The sequence below is a fragment of the Pinus tabuliformis genome, chromosome 8 (genome assembly GCF_031772625.1).
Source record: "Pinus tabuliformis cultivar Carrire ecotype Pingquan chromosome 8, CPIR1, whole genome shotgun sequence".
Classification (NCBI taxonomy): Eukaryota; Viridiplantae; Streptophyta; class Pinopsida; order Pinales; family Pinaceae; genus Pinus; species Pinus tabuliformis.
The window spans coordinates 192,984,707-192,994,813 of NC_142294.1; the positions used below are offsets into that span (position 1 = coordinate 192,984,707).

General features: G+C 30.9%; 1 pseudogene; it reads right to left on the bottom strand.

Moving 5' to 3' along the window:
• Window positions 1-7,943: 7,943 nt before the first annotated feature.
• On the bottom strand, window positions 7,944-8,609 carry LOC149234785 (AT-hook motif nuclear-localized protein 24 pseudogene; annotated as a pseudogene).
• Window positions 8,610-10,107: the final 1,498 nt, after the last annotated feature.

Consider the following 10,107-nt stretch of genomic DNA (forward strand, 5'->3'; position numbering starts at 1 on the left):
CTATAACATTGGAATAAATATGTTAAATACAAGTATTTTAATATGTATTTATTTTAATTTTTTTTAATTTTAATGTAAATGTAATCATTAAAAAATCAAGTGAATTGTATATTTAAATGTACATTTGATTCACTGTTAGTCATTTTTAATAAAAAATAACGGTTTTATACGAAATATTATTTCAAACAAAAGTTTAGAATATTAATTTCTTAATAAAATTATATATATATATATATATTTTCAATTTATTATTATTATTATTTTAAAAATAAATATTTTTTAAATAAAATAAATTAAAATATATTGGATATAAAAATAGTTAGAATATAGTGTGAGAGTAGGTTAATTATAATGTTTTATTATGTGGAAGGTTACTTTAATTTTTTATATTTTTGTGAAATCATAATGATTAGCTACCATTTCTTGTTGTTTTACCATCACTTCTTAATTTCAAAAATTATGTAACCACAACCATTGCTCAATTTCATCAATTATTGAAGTCTCTATAATTTGAGTGTGATCTTCACTAATTATCTACACATTGGTTTGTTAAAGCCCTTGCAAACTACTATCTTAGTGTTTTGAGTACTATTGATATTGTATCAAATTAAATGATGTGGTAATTAGGGTTTCAATTGATTTGGAGGATAAGAAAATTAGGGTTTCAAATGAATTAAATTAGGATGATAAATCATCGTATGATAAAAAAAATTAATGTTAAAGACCCTAGTTGAGTGGCTACTAAAAGAAGTGTGAGAATAGGAGTTGATATTGCAAAGAGGCTAACTATTTTTGTAGAGGATTAAATGCACAAGTCTCATTCAAATAAGTTTTTGAAAGAAAGGGTATGGAGTTGGAAAGAATCACTTTAAATTTAGTGAAGAAACATGAAACTAGGGTTTTATTTAAATTTCATAAGTAGGTGGCATACCAAGATTTGGAATGAGAAATTATTATTTAATATGTATTAAAGTATCAAGGAATTGGTTTTTTGTATTAGTATTTAGAGGAAGGCATTGATAGTGGCTATTACGACATTTCTTTTGGGAAAACAAGTCACTTCTATAGACAAATTCATACACTAGGGTATAGTTGTAAGAAGAATTTATAAATTTGTGGTGTTCTAGAAGATTTCCCCACTTTATAATTGATTCTTTGTGTACAAGAGATTATGTACACTTTGTGTTTCATCAAGACTGTCATGAAGAATTTTGAAGGTGGTGTTATGGAAGGCAACTCCATTGATTATATCATGATCAATATCACAAAGCTTACCATCATGATTTAGGTTTGAGGTAACCACCCCTTCACTAGCATGCCTTTTTGTTATCTTAATTACTCCTAGATGGTATGTCGTGATGTCATGGATATCTAGATGGAGATAATTAAGGAATTATTTATGAAGGGATGAGGAAAATTGTAGCATTAGAGGAGAAAAATGGAAATAATAAGTGACACATGATTGCAAGAAATTCGAAATCCATCAAATTTTAATGTCTCTAGAGCTTGATTGTGGCCCTTTCCAAGCATTCAAGAGTTTAGGATGGATATTCTCACATGATATGATAATTTTTGTTGTATTCTTTATGTTTTTCAATATTATGAATTCATGTCACATATTTAAGAGCATTGATATGGAACGTAAGTATAGACATATGTATTTTAATTGTTTTCTAGAATTCTTCTTTTGAGTTGAAGTCATTGCTTAGCTAATTAAAGAGCGATTTTTTAATTTCAAAGTATTATGAAATACTTTTACTCACATGAATCTTACATTAGTAAATTTTTCAATCATTCATTAAAATTTCAATAAACTATATAGTGGCTGACAAATAAAATTTCACTATAGATCTTTACTATATGTAACTAGTTGAATTTGTGAAATTTATGGAATAAAATATAGTTATAATATTCATAATGATTTATAATATTTCATTCCATCCAAACTATATTCAATTTGTTATTGTTATGAACACTAGTCCTTTATTTCTCAAAATTGTACCAATTTAATAAATTGAGTAATAAAGACAATTAAATAGAAAATTCCAAGTTTATAATCTTGATTCCTAAATTTTATTTTTAAAATCAAAAAAATAAGTTCCATTTTCATGAATTTCAAATCATTTATAAATCTTTTCCCTATTCATGACATCCTTCAAATAGTTTTAATTAATGAACCTTAAAATATAAAACTATGTTGTCTCTAATATTTTGTGATACTTAAATTTTATGTTTCTTAACTTTAAGATTGAATAACCTATCTTTCATTGTATATTTGTAAAGCATTAAATCCTTCTTTACATCTCCATTAGAAATTTTAGCTTGCATTAGGTACCATTGTAGCTGCTACAACAATATTTTATAAACTTTAAGCATGATCTTCAAAACTTATGAAAATTCTACAATATTTCTACCTTATATTTTAAGAGATGGGAATTACGTGTATTTCTTATGTAACTTTTCTATATTATTTTGGATATTAATATTTTGTTATATAATTTTGATATAAGAGGTGTATTTCTTATGTAGCTTTTCTAAATTATTTTGAATATTAATATTTTGTTATTAAATTTTGATAATAATCAATGCATAGTGTTCAGATTAATTTTGAATGCATAATGTTCAACTATTTCCAACTTTGATTTTCTGGAAAAAAAGAAAATTATGAATTTAAAAAGTATTTCATGATAGAAATTATCTCTCTCTAGATATATATAATCTAGTCTATTATTGTATATTTTTATTGACTTTTGGTAAACATACAATAATAATTATCATGGAAGTTTTTTCCTTTTTGGTTTACTAATAAAACTATTTTATAAACCAATAAAAACTATTTTATAATTTTATTCAATTTTCATAAATATACCATAATTATTATTATTCACCGAAGCTTTTTTCTTTCTTGTTTAATAATAAAATTGAAAATAAACCATTAGTTTACCTTTACTTTTATAAAATTAGAAGAAACAAATTTTATGCTTGTTTATTAATATTATGAAATGATTATCTAGTAGGAATGTGAGATATACTTTATTTTCCTCATTTATAAATCGAGTAACTCAGTCACACCACTAATGGGTAATAAGTATATGTTTCAAAAATCTTGAATCAAACAAAAATGAAATTGAAAATTTCTTACATCTATTGCGCCCAAAGTATATGTCAACCTTGTCTTTTAAACCATCCACCACAAAACCTTCAAATTTTATTAAAGAATTGCTATTAACTTATAGAATAAAGGACCTTCAAATTTTATTCAAAGAGTTGCTATTAACTTATTATTATACAAAAAAAACTATGAATGATATTTTTCCTATGAAAAATTTTGAAAAAAATAAATGGTGAGTCTTGTCATTTTATTTTGTAGTGATAGGTGTGAAGGTATGTGTACCATGACATTATTCAACCATAAACTTGGGAATAATTGATATTGTTCACAAATGCTAGTTTGGCGTTTGATTTCTTGAAACGTAAAACCTTGAATCAAGATTTTTGTAACAAATCATTTTTTATTTAGTTGAATATTTTCATATCTATATATATATATATATATATATATATATTAAGTTTGAATTAGTGGTTACAATCTAGATCCACCAAAACACTGCGAAAATATTGTCAAACTTCTAATAGAAGTTTAGAGAAACCATATTGCTATAATTCCGCTTAATGTAGAGAAAAGTGGTTTCTATATCTATATATATCATAGTTACTCTAATATTTTTAAAGATTAATTTTATAAAAATCATGTCACATAGTATCCCATTAATGGGATAGTGAATAAACCAAAATATTTATTTATAATATTATACTATTGTATCTCACTATCATTTTTGGATATTTTGTTCCTCCACTCTTCACATTTTAAAGTGTAAAATATATTTTTGAGTGTTTCTATATTTTAGTTGATATTTTGTTCCTCCCCTCTTAAAATTTTAAAGTATAAAACATATTTTATGAGTGTTTCTATATTTTAGTGATATCTATATATATAAACAAGGTTTCCCCCTCTCCCCTACCCTATTTGGCATTTACATCGATAAGCTCGAAGGCTATTTAGAGGAAGCAGGATGTGATGGCACGATCTTAGCTGGGATAGTTGTCATCCTTCTTCTTTATGCTGACGATATTGTTCTTTTGGCAAGGTGCCCATCTGATCTTAATAAGCAACTCAGGCTTCTTAAGGATTTCTGCTCTACCATGGGTATGATTGTTAACACTGACAAAACAAAAGTTATGATTATCAAATCCAAGAAGGACACTTATGCTAATTTTATGTATGACAATAATAACTTGGAGGAAGTGTATTCTTACAAGTACCTAGGAATTGATATTCATCACAAGCTCAACTCGAACCATAGGATTGAGAAAAGGATTAATGGGGGGTGGAAAGCTTACTTTGGTCTTGAAAATAATTGTAAAATAGCAAACCTTGTAATGTGGGATAAAAAGATGTTCCTCTTTGAAACTTTAGTCACTCCTGTTATCTTATATGGCTGTGAGGTTTGGGGTTGCAGCATCTCCAGAGAATCATGGAGAAAGATTGAGCAAATCCAGAAGCGTTTTATAACTTATAACCTGAAAATTAAAAGTAATACACCCTATCCTATTCTCCTTATAGAAGCAGGTCTTTCCCCTATTGAGAGCCTAGCTATGCTTAGGTTTCTGTTGTACAAGCACAAAATCAGTAACATAGACGATCATAGACTTCCTAAGCTAGCTTTAAATTCTAGCCAAAACCACCTAAGGCTCAATCGAGGGTGGCATAAAGACACAAGGGCCTCGTTAAAATATTGGGAGATCAACGAAAATGATGCATTGCAAAACGTAAATAACATTAAAGATATTGTTACTTCTAAGTTCAAAGAAAAAATGTGGTGTGAGAAAGACTTAGCGGCTAAAAGAAAATTAAGTTATTATAAGAAGGTCATCAACCCCACCCTAGAAGATCAAAAGTATCTCTCTATTTTAACTAGCTCAAAGAAGAAAATTAATATAGCAAAGATTAGAATGAATTCTCATGAGCTCCATAGTGAAATAGGTCATTGGGCAGTTCCTAAAACGCCATGGACGGAAAGGATCTGCCATATATGTGAGAATGGGAACATCGAGGATGAAAACCACTTCCTCTTAGAGTGCCCCACGTATAACCACATTAGATCTCAGTTTCACAATCTTTGTTACAATACTAACCTTCCTAGCCTTTTACAATGTCAAAATCATAGTGAGCTCGGGAGGCTTCTCTCCAAGCTTTTTGAGCATCGGAATAAAATCTTAAATCAAAATAGATAATTTGTTTCTTTAGGTCCGATAGACCATTATTTGGTCTCAGCAGACGTTAACCATCATCATCATCATCATCATAGATTGTAAACACTAATTCAAACTATATATATATATATATATATATATATATATATATATATATATATATATATATATATAAAGTTTGAATTAGTGTTTACAATCTAGATCCACCAAAATATTGCAAAAATATTGTCAAGCTTCTAATAGAAGTTTAGAGAAACCATATTGCTATAATTCTGCTTTATTTAGAGAAAAGTGGTTTCTATGTCTATTATATATATATATATATATATATATATATATATATATATATATATATATATTTTAAATTGTATAAAACTATATTTCATAAATAAATCTCAACAATAATATGCTTATGTCACAATCATAGTTACTCTAATATTTTTAAAGATTAATTTTATAAAAATCATGTCACATAGTATCCCATTAATATGGGGTAGTGAATAAAGGAAAATATTTCTTCCTATTATTATACTACTGTATCTCACTATCATTTTATGATATTTTGCTCCTCCCCTCTTCAAATTTTAAAGTGTACAATATATTATTCTCTTCAAAATTTGCATTTTTCTGAGTGTTTCTATATTTTAGTTGATATTTTCTTACTCTTCAAAATTTACATTTTTCCTGAGTGTTTCTATATTTAGTTGATATTATTTTGCTCTTAAAACCATTTAGTTTCAATGAATATTAGTGAAACCTCTAAGATTTACATAACCAAAATGATTGTATTGATGGGCTTAGTTGATCTCTACTCCCAAGGTAGCTATTCATGTTAGTATAAATTGCTCCACAGTTTAATTTATTAGTGCAATTATTAACTTTTGGGAAAGAATACCTTCCATGTTTTATTTTGGGTATCGGGAAGACCATTTAATGATTCAAAGTTTGTCTGTTACCTTTGGATCATTTTCACAAAATCCTTTTTCATTTTTCATGGTATTATAGAGTAAAATTGAGAATTCAATAATTACTTGGCAATTTTCCCTCCTTAGTATTTTTTGCCCTTCTAATAGCACTAACACTCTTGAACTTTAGTGATGATTTAAAGTTTCTATTAGTAAATTAAGGTGGACTAATATCTCCTTCATCCTTAGGTATATTACAATAATTATTACCTTAAAGGTATTTGAGGGATATAAGCCCAAATTCTCATTAGTTATGGAGAGATTTAACTATTTAAGTGAGTACTAAGTTCTTGTTACCCTTGATATTCTAATTTTCTTTTCCATTTCACAAAATCTTTTTTCTTTGTAATTTCATGGGATTATAGAGTAAAATTGAGAATTCAATAATTGCTTGGAAATTTTCACCTGGTACTTTTTTGGCCTTCTCATAGCATTAAAACTCTTGAACTTTAGTGGTGATTTAAAGTTTCTATTAGTAATTTAAGGTGGTCTAATATCTCCTTCATCCTTAAGTATACTACAATAATTATTATCTTAAAGATATTTGAGGGTTTGAAGCATATAAGCCCAAATTCTTGTTAGTTATGGAAATATTCAACTATACAAATCAATGTTAACTATTTTCCTTGTAAATTAACCAATTTTTTTTCGGTATCCCTATTAAATTTTCTAATCCCAAGTATTCATAAGTCTTCCTACCAAAAAACATTCACATCACTAAAATATAAGAACTTAAAATTCACATCACTAGCAAAATAAACTTTACATCACTAAAACATTCTGAAATTTTACTATTTTATTATTACCATGAGTGATGATAAAACTTTTTAAACCCAATATATTTTATAGCATTTGTCACATTAAAAACAAATATAGAATACTCTCCCTCTGCCTGAATCTTTTATTTTATTTTAGTAACTTAACTAATTACTAACCTAAAATTAAATCATTATACAGCATTATCAAAAACAACACCTAAAATTAAATTATTATATATCATTATTAAAAGCAAATAATACTTCTTGGCATAGAATATTCGTCCTCTGCCCTTTCTTGGACAATCTGGTGTAAGCCAATTCCTATTAATATTTGGATCTTAGATTTGATTTCATTCATATCATTAGCAATGGCAATCTATTTCATATTCACTATCACAACCTAAGCTCAATATATAGACAAATACGGATAATTATTTTATATTGCCTCTGAATCTTGGATTACATCTATATAACCAACAAACTATGTAAGCGACGACAGCGATTAAGATACTTACAGCGTTTGTCATTGTTTCTTCTATTTCTCTGTTCTCTATAAAAACCTAATACAACCCATTTAAGTACTGCCAACGATTTATCCCTTCCCCCATTCTCTCTTTTGAATCTGAATCGAAGGACCACTCCTCCCTGGTTGAAATTTTCAGCTCGTTAATCCTGTAGAGCCATACAAAGCTATAAACCATAACGAAACCCTACCAGATAATAACTACAGAAATACCAATATGGGAATTGATCATTTCACTGGAAATAAGATTCAGGGTCAGTGACTTCAAAATAGATTACTGTCGACCTAAAATCGTTAGCCACAGCACCTACCTGTTGCCGCCAGTCCGATAGCTCAACAAGGGGGAGGCTGTGCAGAGACCCGTGATGTATAGACGCGGTAATCTTGTAGAGGTACACGGTAACAAAATTTGTAGGCACGTTGTCACATGACGGGCGTATCGCTCTGGGGCGGGGACTGAGACTGGGTAGGCGGCGGCTGTTCCTCATCCAGCGGGAGGTGATGATAAGTAGCATCCATGAAGGAAGCAGCAATGATGATGACAGGACCAGAGGCCACCAGCGCACCCACAACGTTCCTTCCGACGACCTGTCCCTGCCCGCTGGCTAAGTGAATAGTGAGCCCGGACGCTTCGGGATCAGCCGGGGGCTGCAGAAAATCTCCCGACAATGAAAGAATCTGGAAGCGACCTCGTAGAGACACGACTGTGCCCAGCGCCGCAGGTTGGCGGAGAGTAACATTGCTCACGATTCCGCTGCCGCTTAAAGCACAGATTCCCTGTTCCCTCCTGCGGGCGAAGGTGGCCACGCTCTCGGCCACGTCGCAGCCATCAGAGATCTCCAGGACATGGGCACGTAGGGCGTTAGTCTTTTCCTTGGTCATCATGACAATGGAGGGTTTGGGCTTGTTCTTGGAGCCAGCAGGCCTGCCTCTTGGTCTCTTGGGGCCAACATCATCACCAAACGGAGCACCATGGGTTTTCAGATTTTCTCTGCATCTCCTTTCTCCTCGGCTGTTTTTTCCACTGCTGTCCTCCTCATCGGAAGTGTGCAGGGCCCAGTGCTCCAATAGCGTGCCTGGTTCCACCATAGCACCACTATATATACACACGCACTCCACTCCGCCGATTCAGATCCAAAACAAAGCAGAATTTACAATACATGCGGGTCAATTAGAGCCGAACTCAAATAGCAGAGGTTTAGATATCGAAGGCGAGCATCGCTCCCGCAGCTCGAGCTCTCAGTGTTGCGTGCAAAATGGCGAGAAAGGAAAATACGCAAAGATACCAAAACAGAAAAACGAGGCGAAAGCGTCCGCGTGCATTGGTGCTCCAATGAGACATGGTGGGGTCGTTATGGACCCTACCTTGTCTCATTTGCAGACAAACTTAAAAATTGGATTCTCTAGCTCAGAACCCTATCACAGTACACGACTCATACATATCACCTGTAATTCTTAAATGTTATCTAGAGGCATTAGAAGCTTCATGAGATGTCATTATCACACATATATATATGATATTCATTCATTTGTGTTGGGTTATATAATTTTTTGGTATTTTTTAATATGGGATATGATATATCGTATTGCGGACAATATAATGATAAATTTAAAGATATGATAATGATTATAATTGATTATATATTTATTTATTGATTAATTTTAATTTTAGATTTATCAAATGTTAGGATGGATCAAATTTATGTTGGAAACTAGGTTAATATTGAGAGGGTTGTGAGAGAAACAATATTAAGACTAATTTTAACAACTATTCTCATTCTACAATTTCATTTATGTGGAAACCATTGATGTAAGCAGCATCATAAAGCAACACATAAATCACATAGCAACATTAGAATCAATATACACATTTGAACACAATATACACATTTCAACACATAGATTTTAATGTGGAAACCTTTTGTTGGAGAAAAGCAACAAAATTTTATTTTTATTATGATGTAAGTAAATAAAAAAACAACCTTGATTACATCAAATTTCATGAGCACCCACTCATAGGAAGCACCAACAACCTATTTGTTTTGTTGGCACCAATGAGTAGGGAGCACCAACTCCCTAATTTTTTTTGCCATAAACAACCAACAAAAAGCATCAACTCCTTAATTTGGAAGCACCCACTTGTAGGAGGCATCAATCCCTTATTTGTCTTTCAAGCACGCACCCGAATGAAGCACCAACTCCCTGATGTGTAGGCACTAACCTATTGAAGCTTGTAGATCTATTTTTCATTCATTTTCAAACTGAGATCCATAGGTTCTCTACTACAATGTTTTTGTTTCTCTCTCTGCTTTGGCTCTCGCTAAAACTAATATGTCATAATCTCGTTCAACATCCTCAACCTCTATCTCTCCTTTTGCAACTCTCCTCACATTTAGATCTCATCACAGCTTTTTCAGATATATTATGAGTTCTTCTTCGTCACTCAGACCTCTTCATCATGCTACAAGAACCTTTGGCCCTATAGCAACCTAATATTTGCACCAAGATCTAATTGTTCCTCTTACTCAGCCTCCACCAAGCTCAACCAACTTAGTCTTTGAGTCTCTAACTGCCTCTGCCCATAAAT